Genomic DNA, 12,597 nt, shown 5'->3' on the forward strand with positions numbered 1-12,597 from the left:
CTCCGGGTGCTCCGGTTTCCTCCCACAGTCCAAAGATGTGCAGGTTAGGTGGATTGGCCATGCTAAATTGCCCGTAGTGTCCTAAAAAAAAGTAAGGTTAAGGGGGGGGTTGTTGGGTTACGGGTATAGGGTGGATACGTGGGTTTGAGTAGGGTGATCATTGCTCAGCACAACATCGAGGGCCAAAGGGCCTGTTCTGTGCTGTACTGTTCTAAGTTTGTTCTAAGTTCTAAGTCCAGTTGGAATCTGTGCACGTTTAACACTCCGTTCGGTAGGTATTGCTACAACCGCATGCCTTTTGGTATCATATCAGCTCCCGAAGTATTTCATCGCATAATGGAGCAAATGCTGGAGGGCAGCAAGGGGATGCAAGTCTATGTGGATGACGTGATCATCTGGTCCACGACGCCAGAGGATCACATCGCTCGTCTCAAACAAGTTTTCCAGAGGATACATAAAAACGGCCTCCAGCTCAACAGGGCCAAATGCTCATTTGGTAGGTCCGCTATCAAATTTCTGGGTGACCACATTTCACAGCAAGGTGTGCAAACTGACGCTGACAAGGTGCTGGCAATCAATGCCATGAAGACCCCAGAGGACAAAAAGACGGTCCTCCGTTTCCTCGGGATGGTGAATTTTCTTGGGAAATTCATTCCCAACATGGCATCCCACACCACAGCCCTCCGGCATCTCGTACAAAAAGTCGACAGTGTTCCAGTGGCTTCCCGCACATCAAGCGGAGTGGCTTGAGTTGAAGGTGAAGCTCATCACAGCCCCAGTACTGGCGTTCTTTGACCCAACCAAGGATACCAAGATATCCACAGATGCAAGCCAGGACGGCATTGGGGCGGTGCTCCTCCAGCGAGACGACTCCTCGTCCTGGGCTCCAGTGGCATACGCCTCCAGAGCCATGACTCCGATCGAACAACGGTATGCCCAGATCAAAAAGGAGTGCTTGGGTCTCCTGACAGGAATAGTCAAGTTTTATGACTACATATACAGTAATACGGCCTGCCAAAGTTCACGGTGGAAACAGACCACAGGCCTTTAGTCCACATAATCCAAAAGGATTTAAATGATATAACACCTCGGCTGCAGCGAATTCTTCTTCGTCTCCGCCGATATGACTTCGAACTCGTCTACACACTGGGTAAGGAGCTGATCATCGCGGATGCCCTATCTTGATCTATCGCTACGCCGTGTGAACAGGGCAACTTCATTCGTCATATTGAAGCACAGATGCAGTTGTGTGCCAGCAACCTCCCAGCCACTGATGAACGAGTTATACAAATATGGGAAGAAACTGCCAAAGATCCCCTACTGCAGCGTGTGATGAAGCACCTCGCCCATGGCTGGCAAAAGGGGCAGTGCCCCCAGTTCTTCAACGTTAAGACCGAGCTGACGGTTGTTGAGGGGATCCTTCTTAAACTAGATAGAATCGTCATTCTCCAAAACATGCAAAACATGGTGCTCAGACAGATCCATGAGGGTCACCTGGGGGTTGGGAAATGTCGACGCAGAGCTCGGCAGGCAGTTTACTGGCCTGGCATCAGCCAGGACATTACCAACACAGTTCTCAATTGCACAACATGCCAGAAGTTTCAACCAGCTCAGCCCAAGGAAACGCTGCAACAGCACGAGATTGTCACCTCTCCGTGGTCCAAGGTGGGGATAGACCTCTTTCACGCCAATGGGCGTGATTATGTGCTCCTGGTCGACTACGTCTCCAGCTACCTGGATGTGGTGAAACTGTCGGACCGCACGTCAAAGTTCATCATCAAAGCCTGCAAAGAGACGTTTGCCAGGCATGGGATACCACTCACGGCAATGAGTGACAACGGTCCATGTTTCAACAGCCAAGAGTGGTCCGACTTTGCACGATCCTACCACTTTAGTCACATCACATCCAGTCCCCATTACCCACAATCAAACGGGAAGGCCGAGAAAGGGGTCCATATTATCAAGCGGTTGCTGTGCAAGGCTGCAGACTCGGCCTTGGATTTCAACCTGCCGCTATTGGCATACAGGGCAAACCCTCTGTTGACTGGGTTATCTCCGGTGCAGTAGCTCATGAACCGCAACCTGAGGACGACTGTTCCAGCCATCCATATTCCAGACCTTGACCATCTCACGGTGCTGCAGAAGGTGCAGCGATCCAGGGACCAGCAAAAGATCACGTATGATGCTCATGCCACGTATCTGCCTGCACTGGCTCCAGACGATGTTGTTCGCGTTCAGCTGCCTGAGGGAGGTTGGTCAGCCCCAGCTGTTGTCGTCAGACATGCTGCTCCCAGGTCTTCCGTTGTCCAAATGGCTGATGGCTCAATTTTACGGCACAACAGGAGGGCGCTGCGTAAAGTTCCCTGCCCATCACCCGACCGCACTTCTCCGCAAGTCATCATGCCTCCTCCGGGCGTCTTGCACCATGAGGCCACCGATCTGGCAGCGATCCCACCTGTCCACAAGGCCACCCATTTGGCAGCCATCCCGCCTGTCCAGGTGATGGCGTCCCCCCCTTCCACCTCTGCGGCGATCGATAAGAATTCGTCGTCCACCACAAAGACTGAATCTATAGACTTAAATCTTGTAAATTTTGTTCAGTTTTCCCTGTATCTGCACGATAGACACCTTCCCATGTACATATGTTCATTCATTCCCCACTTGTACATAGTTATGCATGCATATACAGCCACATTCCAAAATTTATTTTAAAAAGGGGGAGATGTCATAATATCCACTCATGTATATCATGAGATGCAGACAGGCAGTGATTGACACACAGGATACCCAATGGACACACACGACACAGAACAACCAATCACCAGACAGGACACCACCACTATAAAGCCCACAGGGCATTAAGGCTCTCTCTCGCTCTCTCTCACACACAGGACACGGCTTGGGAGATAGTCACAGTGCACAGGCCAATGAACATCATGTGATAGAGAGCTAGTCTGGTCAAGCCAGTAGGAGGTTATCAGTTAGGTTAATAGTGTGTCAACCCACAGCAGATTATGTACAGCAATCAATAAAACAGTGTTGGACCATCTCCTGTGTCGGAGGCCTGTTTCTCGTTTTACTGCATCCAGTTGCAGTCGATGTTAGACCAACACAGATAACACAGCAACTTGGACAGGGTATTAGCAGGCACATGGATTTGTACCATATTACATGGAGTTATTCCCATCAGGAGATGATGAGGGAAGACTATAATTTGTTCATTTGACCAAAAGCAGAATGTTAGTTGCTAACTTTGAGAACAGAGATTGATCACAATGAAAACTGTACTTCATCATAAGACCAACCTACTTACCATTGACTGGAAAAACTTGTCAACTTTATAAATAAATGTGAGGTCTTGCTTCTTCTGAGGAACCAGTCATTTAATAAGTACACTATTCTTGGATTGTGGAGAGTTATTGGGCGGGATCTTCTGCTTAGCTGACAGCTCACTCACGGCCGCGGATTTCCCGACGGCGTGTGGGTGCCCACAATGGGAAACCCCATTGGCCAGCTGCCGGGATGGAGAATCCCACTGCCAGCGGGTGCGCGCCGCACCAGAAAACAGGTGCAGCAGGACCGAGAATCCCGCCCCTTATGTTTGATGTTGAATATTAATAGGAATTTATTTTGTTGCAAAAATATACTTTTTTCATAAAATCTCTGAAAGAAACATTATAAAAACATTTCAAGTTATAACAACAAAGTGCAATGATATTCACATTTTCTCCAGAGTTCAAGATGTTCTGAGATGTTTCAATTCAATAATGAGAACATTACAAACATTGCATTATTTTTGTTACAGAGAGAGTACCATTCTGTTCAAACTACATCGGTCATGTTGAACTCTGCAGTGCTTCAATACAGTTAGAGGGCTAGAATTAAGCGCTGTCAGAAGGGTTTTACACTGTTACCAGCCCCTCGGCATACATTGGCTGAAAGGCCTTACACAGTGGCCTTTCCCTGGCCGCCCCAAGCTTGAGTGCGACCCCAAGCATGTAGTCCTGGACGTTGGAATTTGCGAGTCTTCAAAACTTCTTTGCACTGGAAGATCAACAGGTTTCGGGCAGACCAAGAAGCGTCTTTCACCAAGTTCTTGTTATGAATTTAGAGTACCCAATTCATTTTTTCCAAATAAGGGGCAATTTAGCGTGGCCAATCCACCTACCCTGCACATATTTGGGGTGTGGGGGCGAAACCCACGGAAACACGGGGCAAATGTGCAAACTCCACACTGACAGTGACTCAGAGGCGGGATCGACCCTGGGCGCCATGAGGCTGCAGAGCTAACCACTGCACCTCCATGCTGCCCCTTTCTTTCACCAAGTTGATGGTTCTCCAGCAACAGTTGATGTTTGTCTTGGTGTGTATCCCTGGGAACAACCTGCAGAGCACAGAGTCGGGATGAACCTCGACAAATACCACTACATTTCTCTGCAGACCTTATTTGCAAAGGCACATTTCACAAGGTGGTGCACGACGGTCTACTCCCCCTAAATATCAATGGGATGAGGCACAAGACTAGTAGTACAAATTGTAACATGCCATTGGTCACCAAAATAATTATTTTCTAGTTGTCATTCAGGAGTAGTGCCTTACAATAACATTGCTTCATTTAGGACAGACAAAAGCATCGGTGAAGGGGGAACACGTGCTTTGCTGAAAATAATTAATGGAGAAATGCATTTTTAGAAAAAATGAAGTTGTCAGTACATTTACCTTCAAATTGAAATTTGTAAGAATATAGGGCGGAATTCTCCATCGGCCGATGCTGAAATCAGAAAAGGCAATTGGGTGCAGAACCAGTTCTGATGCTGAAAACGTGGTGGGGTGACCCATGTAAAGTAAAAATGGGAAAATATGTCATTTGAAACATGGAAGTCTGGAACATAGAACATTACAGCGCAGTACGGGCCCTTCGGCCCTCGATGTTGCGCCGACCTGTGAAACCATCTGAAGCCTATCTGACCTGAGGATACATGAAAAAATGTAGGGAAAAATCACATGAAGGGTTAACAGCAGCTGCAAAAGAAGATTTTGAAATGCAGGTAGCCTTTATCAAACAGGTGTTAAGAAAACAGCTTGTGACTGTTCAAGCTGTAAAACTGATGCCTGTTTTTCAAGTCAAGGCAGTTTGAACGTTTAGTTACATGGGGAAAAAAACAATATTTCGCAACTTCTTTGAAGTTAATTATTTTAGTAAGCAGCTAAAAAAGAATTGTCAGGATCTTCAGTTGAATTGGGTGACAAATGTTTAGGTGTGAAATCCTGCTGACATCAGATGAATATGTGAAGCTGGAGACAACATGTCACGAGAACCCACGTTAACCTCAAATCGGAGTCAGAGTTCTGACAACCTAAGGACACTATTTGGTAATAAAGCAACTTTAGAAGTGACAGGAACCAGATGTAACACTCTTCTCGGATCAAAGCACTTTTGAACATCACAAGGAAAAAATGTAATCAGAGTTTGATGAGCTAAAGTCATGCTCAACATGAATTCATAGTCGTGTTAGAAATAATTCAGATTAAAGGTACCTTGAACAATCAAGAGTAAAATAAAGTTACTTTACAATAATGTCACATGAACTTAATAACTGCTAGAAGGAGAATATAAACGCTTAAATCAGGGACAGCCAGCAGAGTCAGCTCTCATAGCTCGGTGCATGGGACAAATGGAACACAGAATCCGAGCGGAACAGCGAATCCATCTGAGGAAGACCAAAAGTTAAAGAAGAGAGATTGTCAAGGTAGACCTGAAGGTCTTTTCAACCAACCAGGAGAATCCAGAAGCAAGATATTTTTCCTTTTCTGTAAAGACAGTGATTGCATCTTTTAAAAGAAAAAAAATAAAATAAAATAACTTCAAAGTTTTAACCCGAAACAGTGGTTATTACCATCCCTACTTTACTTACTTAGCAATGCGGGACCCAGCATCGATGCTACAAAGTGGTAAGCAGATGAAATCCCCTATGAAGACATGGGCTATACCGGGGGATAATTTGGAAATATAGTTTGACCCGAATAGCACCCACCTAAGTCGGCATAGGAGTCAGGGAGTGAGAATCCCTATTCACCATTTAGAATATCTTATTGACCCTTTTTTGTATAGGAGGAATTCTGAGAATAATGGTGAGTTTTTTACTTCACCCACCATTGGGCAAGGATGTCCACCATTGGGCACTCACCTTGCTGCACACCTCACTGACCAGCCACCTTTGCCTCTGATTCTGCAGTGTGCCACCGGCCATTATGATTTCCCCCACAACCCCTATACCCCACTCTCTGCCATATCTTATCTGGCAACCACCAGCCGATGGGGCATCAGGGCCCGCCCAATTGCAATGCCCACATCAGCTCCTGCAGGGGCACCAGGTGGGGGCCGCGGAGTGTACACCTGGCAATGGGAATGCCAGCTGATGGTACCCTGGCAGCAGGGACGGGCACTAGGGCCAGAGGCTCTCACGGTTCCAGGCCCCGATGGGGCAGTGTCTGCAGTGTCAACCAGAGCCACTGTTTAGCCTGGTGGACCTGTATGGGCACGGGGGTATGCACCATGCTAACATGTCGGCCTTTCACCCACAGCAGACAATGGATATTGGAATACAACCAGCAATGGCGGCCTTATATTCCCAGTCACCGCAGTCCTGGGCGATGCACAGCAGCCACTCGAGGAGGAGGAGGAAGTAGCAGCAGCGGAGCGTGCCCCACAGGAACAGGAGGCAGCCGCCGAGGATGGACTTCAGGCGGGATTCACCATCATCTCCGGGATACTAGTCTGATTAATAAGTTTGCAGACGACACAAAGGTTGGTGAAATTGTGGATAGTGATGAGGACTGTCAGAGGATACAGCAGGCCTAGGGCAGCACGGTGGCCTAGTGGTTAGCACAACCGCCTCACGGCACTGAGGTCCCAGGTTCGATCCCGGCTCTGGGTTGCTGTCCGTGTGGAGTTTGCACATTCCCCCCGTGTCTGCGTGGGTTTCGCCCCCACAACTCAAAAATGTGCAGAGTAGGTGGATTGGCCATGCTAAATTGCCCCTTAATTGGAAAAAATAATTGGGTAATCTAAATTAAAAAAAAAAAAAAATTTTTTTAAAAGAGGATACAGCAGGATTTAGATCGTTTGTAGACTTGAGCGGAGAGATGGCAGATGGAGTTCATTTGCACAAATGTGAGGTAATGGATTTTGGAAGGTCTAATACAGGTAGGGAATATACAGTGAATGGTAGAACCCTCAAGAGTATTGACAGTCAGAGAGATCTAGGTGTACAGGTCCACAGGTCACTGAAAGAGGCAACACAGGTGGAGAAGGTAGTCAAGAAGGCATACAGCATGCTTGCCTTCATTGGCCGGTGCATTGAGTATAAAAATTGGCAAGTCATGTTGCAGCTGTATAGAACCTTAGTTAGGCCACACTTGGAGTATACTGTTCAATTCTGGTCGCCACACTACCAGAAGGATGTGGAGGCTTTGGAGAGGGTGCAAAAGAGATTTACCAATATGTTGCCTGGTATGGATGGCATTAGCTATGACGAGAAGTTGAATAAACTCGGTTTGTTCTCACTGGAAGGACAGAGGTTGAGGGACGACCTGATAGAGGTTTACAAAATTATGAGGGGCACAGACAGAGTGGATAGTCAGAGACTTTTTCCCAGGGTAGAGGGGTCAATTACTGGGGGGGGCATAGGTTTAAAGATTCAAGGGGCAAGGTTTAGAGGAGATGTACAAGGCAAGTTTTTTTTTACACAGAGGGTAGTGGGTGCGTGGAACTCGCTGCCAGAGGAGGTGGTGGAAGCAGGGACGATAGTGACGTTTAAAGGGCATTTTGACAAATACATGAATAGGATGTGAACAGAGGGATACAGACCCCGGAAGTGTCGAAGATTTTAGTTTAGACGGGCAGCATGGTCGGAGCAGGCTTGGAGGGCCGAAGGGCCGGTTCCTGTGCTGTACGTATCTTTGTTCTTTGTATTCCCTGGTCCAGGGACTGTTGGTCAGGATGCATGTCACATTACGAGCAGCTGCAGATGACAGGCTGCTCTTCACAAACTGAAAGGAGTACCACTCGATGAACGTGCAGCCAGTGTGTGACCATCAGCTACAAATCATGCATGTCTGCGCCCGATACCCAGGCAGTGTGCACAACGCCTTCATCTTGGCACAGTCAACGTTCCTGGCCTCTTTGAGCCCCACCCCCGTCTGGGTGGTTGGTTCCTGGGCGACAAAGGTATCCACTGCGGTCGTGGCTGATGATGCCTCTCCGGAGGCCACAGACTGATGCGGAGACCCGCTACAACAAAGTCCACACAGCAACCAGGGGTGTGATTGAGCAGTGCTTCGTCACTCTTAGGAAGAGTTTTTTTCAATACATAAAAGGTAAGAGAGAGGCAAAAATAGACATTGGACCACTGGGAAATGTGGCTTGAGAAGTAATAATAGAAAACAAAGAAATGGCAGAGGAACTGAATAGTTACTTTGCATCAGTCTTAATGGTGGAAGACACCAGTGGGATGCCAGAGCTCCAGGAGAGTGAGGGGGCAGAGGTGAGTGCAGTGACCATCACTAAGGAGAAGGTTCTGGGGAAACTGAAACGTCTGAAGGTGGATAAGTCACCTGGACCGGATGGCCTACACCCCAGGGTTCTAAAAGAGTTTGCTCAGGAGATTGTGAAGGCATTAGTGGTGATCTTTCGGGAATCACTAAAGCCAGGAAGGGTCCTAGAGAACTGGAAAGTGGCTAATGTGACATCTGCTGTTTAAGAAAGGAGAGAGGCAGAAGATGGGAAATTATAGGCCGGTTAGCCTGACTTCGGTCATTGGTAAGATTTTAGAGTCCATTATTAAAGATGAGATCGCGGGTACTTGGAAGTGCATGATAAAATAGGACTGAGTCAGCATGGCTTTGTCAAATGGAGGTCATGTCTGACAAATCTGTTAGAATTATTTGAGGAGGTAACAAGGAAATTAGAGAAAGGTGAACCAGTGGACGTGATTTATTTAGATTTCCAGAAGGCCTTTCACAAGGTGCCGCATAAGAGACTTAAATAAATTAAGAGCCCATGGTGTTAAGGGTAAGATCCTGGCATGGATAGAGGATTGGCTGACTGGCAGAAGGCAGAGAGTGGGGATAAAGGGGTCTTTTTCAGGGTGGCAGCTGGTGACTAGTGCTGTGCCTCAGGGGTCAGTGCGGGGACCACAACTTTTCACAATATACATTAATGATCTGGAAGAAGGAACTGAAGGCACTGTTGCTAAATTTGCAGATTATGCAAAGATCTGTAGAAGGACAGGTAGTATTGAGGATGCAGGGGGCTACAGAAGGATTTGGACAAGCTAGGAGAGTGGGCAATGAAGTGGCAAATGAAATACAATGTGGAAGTGTGAGGTTATGCACATTCGAAAGAGAAATGGAGGCATAGACTATTTTCGAAATGGGGAAAGGCTTAGGAGATGGGGCAGCACGGTAGCATGGTGGTTAGCATAAATGCTTCACAGCTCCAGGGTCCCAGGTTCGATTCCCGGCTGGGTCACTGTCTGTGCGGAGTCTGCACGTCCTCCCCGTGTGTGCGTGGGTTTCCTCCGGGTGCTCCGGTTTCCTCCCACAGTCCAAAGATGTGCGGGTTAGGTGGATTGGCCATGCTAAATTGCCCGTAGTGTCCTAAAAAGTAAGGGGGGTTGTTGGGTTACGGGTATAGGGTGGATACGTGGGTTTGAGTAGGGTGATCATTGCTCGGCACAACATCGAGGGCCGAAGGGCCTGTTCTGTGCTGTACTGTTCTATGTTCTAAATCAGAAGCAAAAAAGGACTTGGGAGTCCTCGGTCATGATTCTCTTAAGGTTAATGTGCAGGTTCAGTCGGCAGTTAGGAAAGCAAATGCAATGTTAGCATTCATGTCAAGAGTCCTAGAATACAAGACCAGGGATGTACCTCTGAGGCTGTATAAGACTCTGGTCAGACACCATTTGGAGTATTGTGAGCAGTTTAGGGCCTCGTATCTAAGGAAGGATATGCTGGCCTTGGAAAGGGTCCAGAGGAAGTTCACAAGAATGATCCCTGGAATGAAGAGCTTGTCGTATGAGGAACGGTTGAGGACTCTGGGTCTGTACTCATTGGAGTTTAGAAGGATGAGGGGGGATCTTATTGATACTTACAGGATACTGTGAGGCCTGGATAGAGTGGATGTGGAGAGGATGTTTCCACTTGTCTGAGAAACTAGAACCAGAGGACACAATCTCAGACTAAAGGAACGATCCTTCAAAGCAGAGATGAGGAGGAATTTCAGCCAGTAGGTGGTGAATCTGTGGAATACTGTGATTGGCACCATGCTCTGGGTCTGTGCCACGTCAACCAATGGCTGTGCCATCTTCCTCTGGGACTGGGCCACCACCCTCTGTGTCGGTTCCACGTCGGCCAGTGTCTGGCCAATGACGCTGTCGCTCTCAGCCATAGCCCGCTGTGATTGGGCCACGCTCAGGAGTGCCGATGCAATGTCCAGGTGGCCTTGGCACATGGCTGCCTGTGAGAGGGCAGCTGTTCTGGGCCTCAGCCACCCCCTGCACAGATTGCCCCAGTCCTTGGACATGCTGATCCATGGCTGAAACCTTTGCCCCTAAGGTCTTTTATTTAATTCATTGACGGTACGTGAGCATCGCTGGTTAGGCCAGCATTTATTGCCCAATCTTAGTCGTCCTTCAAAAGGGGTGGTGAGTTGCCTTCTTGAACCACTGCAGTCATTGATGTGTAATTACATCCACTGTGCTGTTAGGGAAGGAGTTCCAAGATGTTACTCCAGCGACAGTGAAGGAACGGTGATATATTCCCAAGTCAGGATGGTGAGAGACTTGGAGGGGAACCTCCAGGTGGTGGGGTTCCCAGTTATGTGCTCCTCTTGTCCTTCTAGATAGTAGTGGTCGTGGGTTTGGCAGGTGCTATCTAAGGAACCTTGGAGACTTACTGCAGTGCATCTTGTAGATGGTACATACAGCTGCCACTGTTCTTCGGTGATGGAGGGTTTAAATGTTTGTGGAAGGGGGAGCAATCAAGCAGGCTGATTTGTCCTGGATGGTGTCAAGTTTCTTGAGTGTTGTTAGAGCTGTACTCATCCAGGCAAGTGAAGAGTTCCATTATACTCCTGACTTGTGCCTTGTAGGTGGTTGACAGGCTTAGGGGGGGTCAGGAGGTGAGTTACTCGCCATAGGATTCCTAGCCTTTGACCTGCCATGGTAGCCACAGTATTAATATGGCTATTCCAGTTCAGTTTCTGATCAATGGTAATCCCCAGGATGTTGAAAGTGGGGGATTCAGTGATGGCAATGCCATTGAATGTCAAGGGGCGATGGTTCAATCCTCTCTTGTAGGAGATGGTCATTGCCTGGCACTTGTGTGGCGCAAATGTAAATTGCCACTTGTCAGCCCAAGCCTGGATATTGTCCAGGTCTTGCTGTATTTGGACAAGGACTGCTTCGTTATCTAAGGAGTCACGAATGGTGCTGAACATTGTGCAGTAATCCGCAAATATCCCCACTTCTGACCTTATGATGGAAGGGAGGTCATTGATGAAGTAGCTAAAGATGGTCGGGCCTAGGACACAACCCTGAGGAATTCCTGCAGTGATGTCCTGGAGTTGAGCTGATGTACCTCCAACCACCACAACCATCTTCCTTTATGCCAGGTAGGACTCCAACCAGCGGAGAGTTTTTCCCCCGATTCCCATTGACTCCAGTTTTGCTCGGGCTCCTTGATGTCATACTCGGTCAAATGCTGCCTTGATGTCAAGGGCAGTCACTCTCACCTCACTTCTGGCAGTCAGCTCTTTTGTCCATGTTTGAATCAAGGCTGTAATGAGGTCAGGAATTGCGTGACCCTGGTGGAACCCAAACTGAGTGTCCATGAGCAGGTTATTGCTGAGTAAGTGCCGCTTGATAGAACTGTTGATGGCTCCTTTCTTCACTTTGCTGATGATAGAGAGTAGACTGATAGGGCTGTAATTGACTGGATTGGATTTGTCCTGTTTCTTGTGTACAATGCACACCACGGACACCACCCGTGTGGTTTTGGCATGGGGGGTATGCATGGCTGGCATCACCTCCTGCACGTGGTTGGATTCCTCCAACTGCACCTGCAGGTGCTGGATGCTCGCCGACAACCCCTCATGCAGTTTCTGGCTCTGCATCTCCACAATCAATGGGACTGCCTATTCTAGTCTGTGACCCACCCTCCGACAGTCCGCCCCCTCGGGAGTTCCTACTTCCACCAAAACATGTGTGTGGTATGCACCAGAGATGACCCAGGAGCCTCTTCACTAAATTGCCCAACCAATGTGACTGTCTCTGGGATGTTGGATGATGTTGGAGACCGCTGTGATGGGCTTTGTGTGTCGTCCCAGACTTGAGATCTGAGCTGCCCTGGGATTCGGGTCAATGGCTCCCGTCCATGTTGGTATCGTCCTCCTCGCTGGTTAGCACCTGGCGCTCTTATTTTTAAAATGTATTTTATTACAAATACATGTAAAAACCATAACATACACAACAACACACTCCACAACCTCACAATCCACAGTTTGTACAATCTTTCCCCTTTTTACCCACCCCCCTC

This window comes from Scyliorhinus canicula, chromosome 1 (assembly GCF_902713615.1).
Source record: "Scyliorhinus canicula chromosome 1, sScyCan1.1, whole genome shotgun sequence".
In the NCBI taxonomy this organism is placed as follows: Eukaryota; Metazoa; Chordata; class Chondrichthyes; order Carcharhiniformes; family Scyliorhinidae; genus Scyliorhinus; species Scyliorhinus canicula.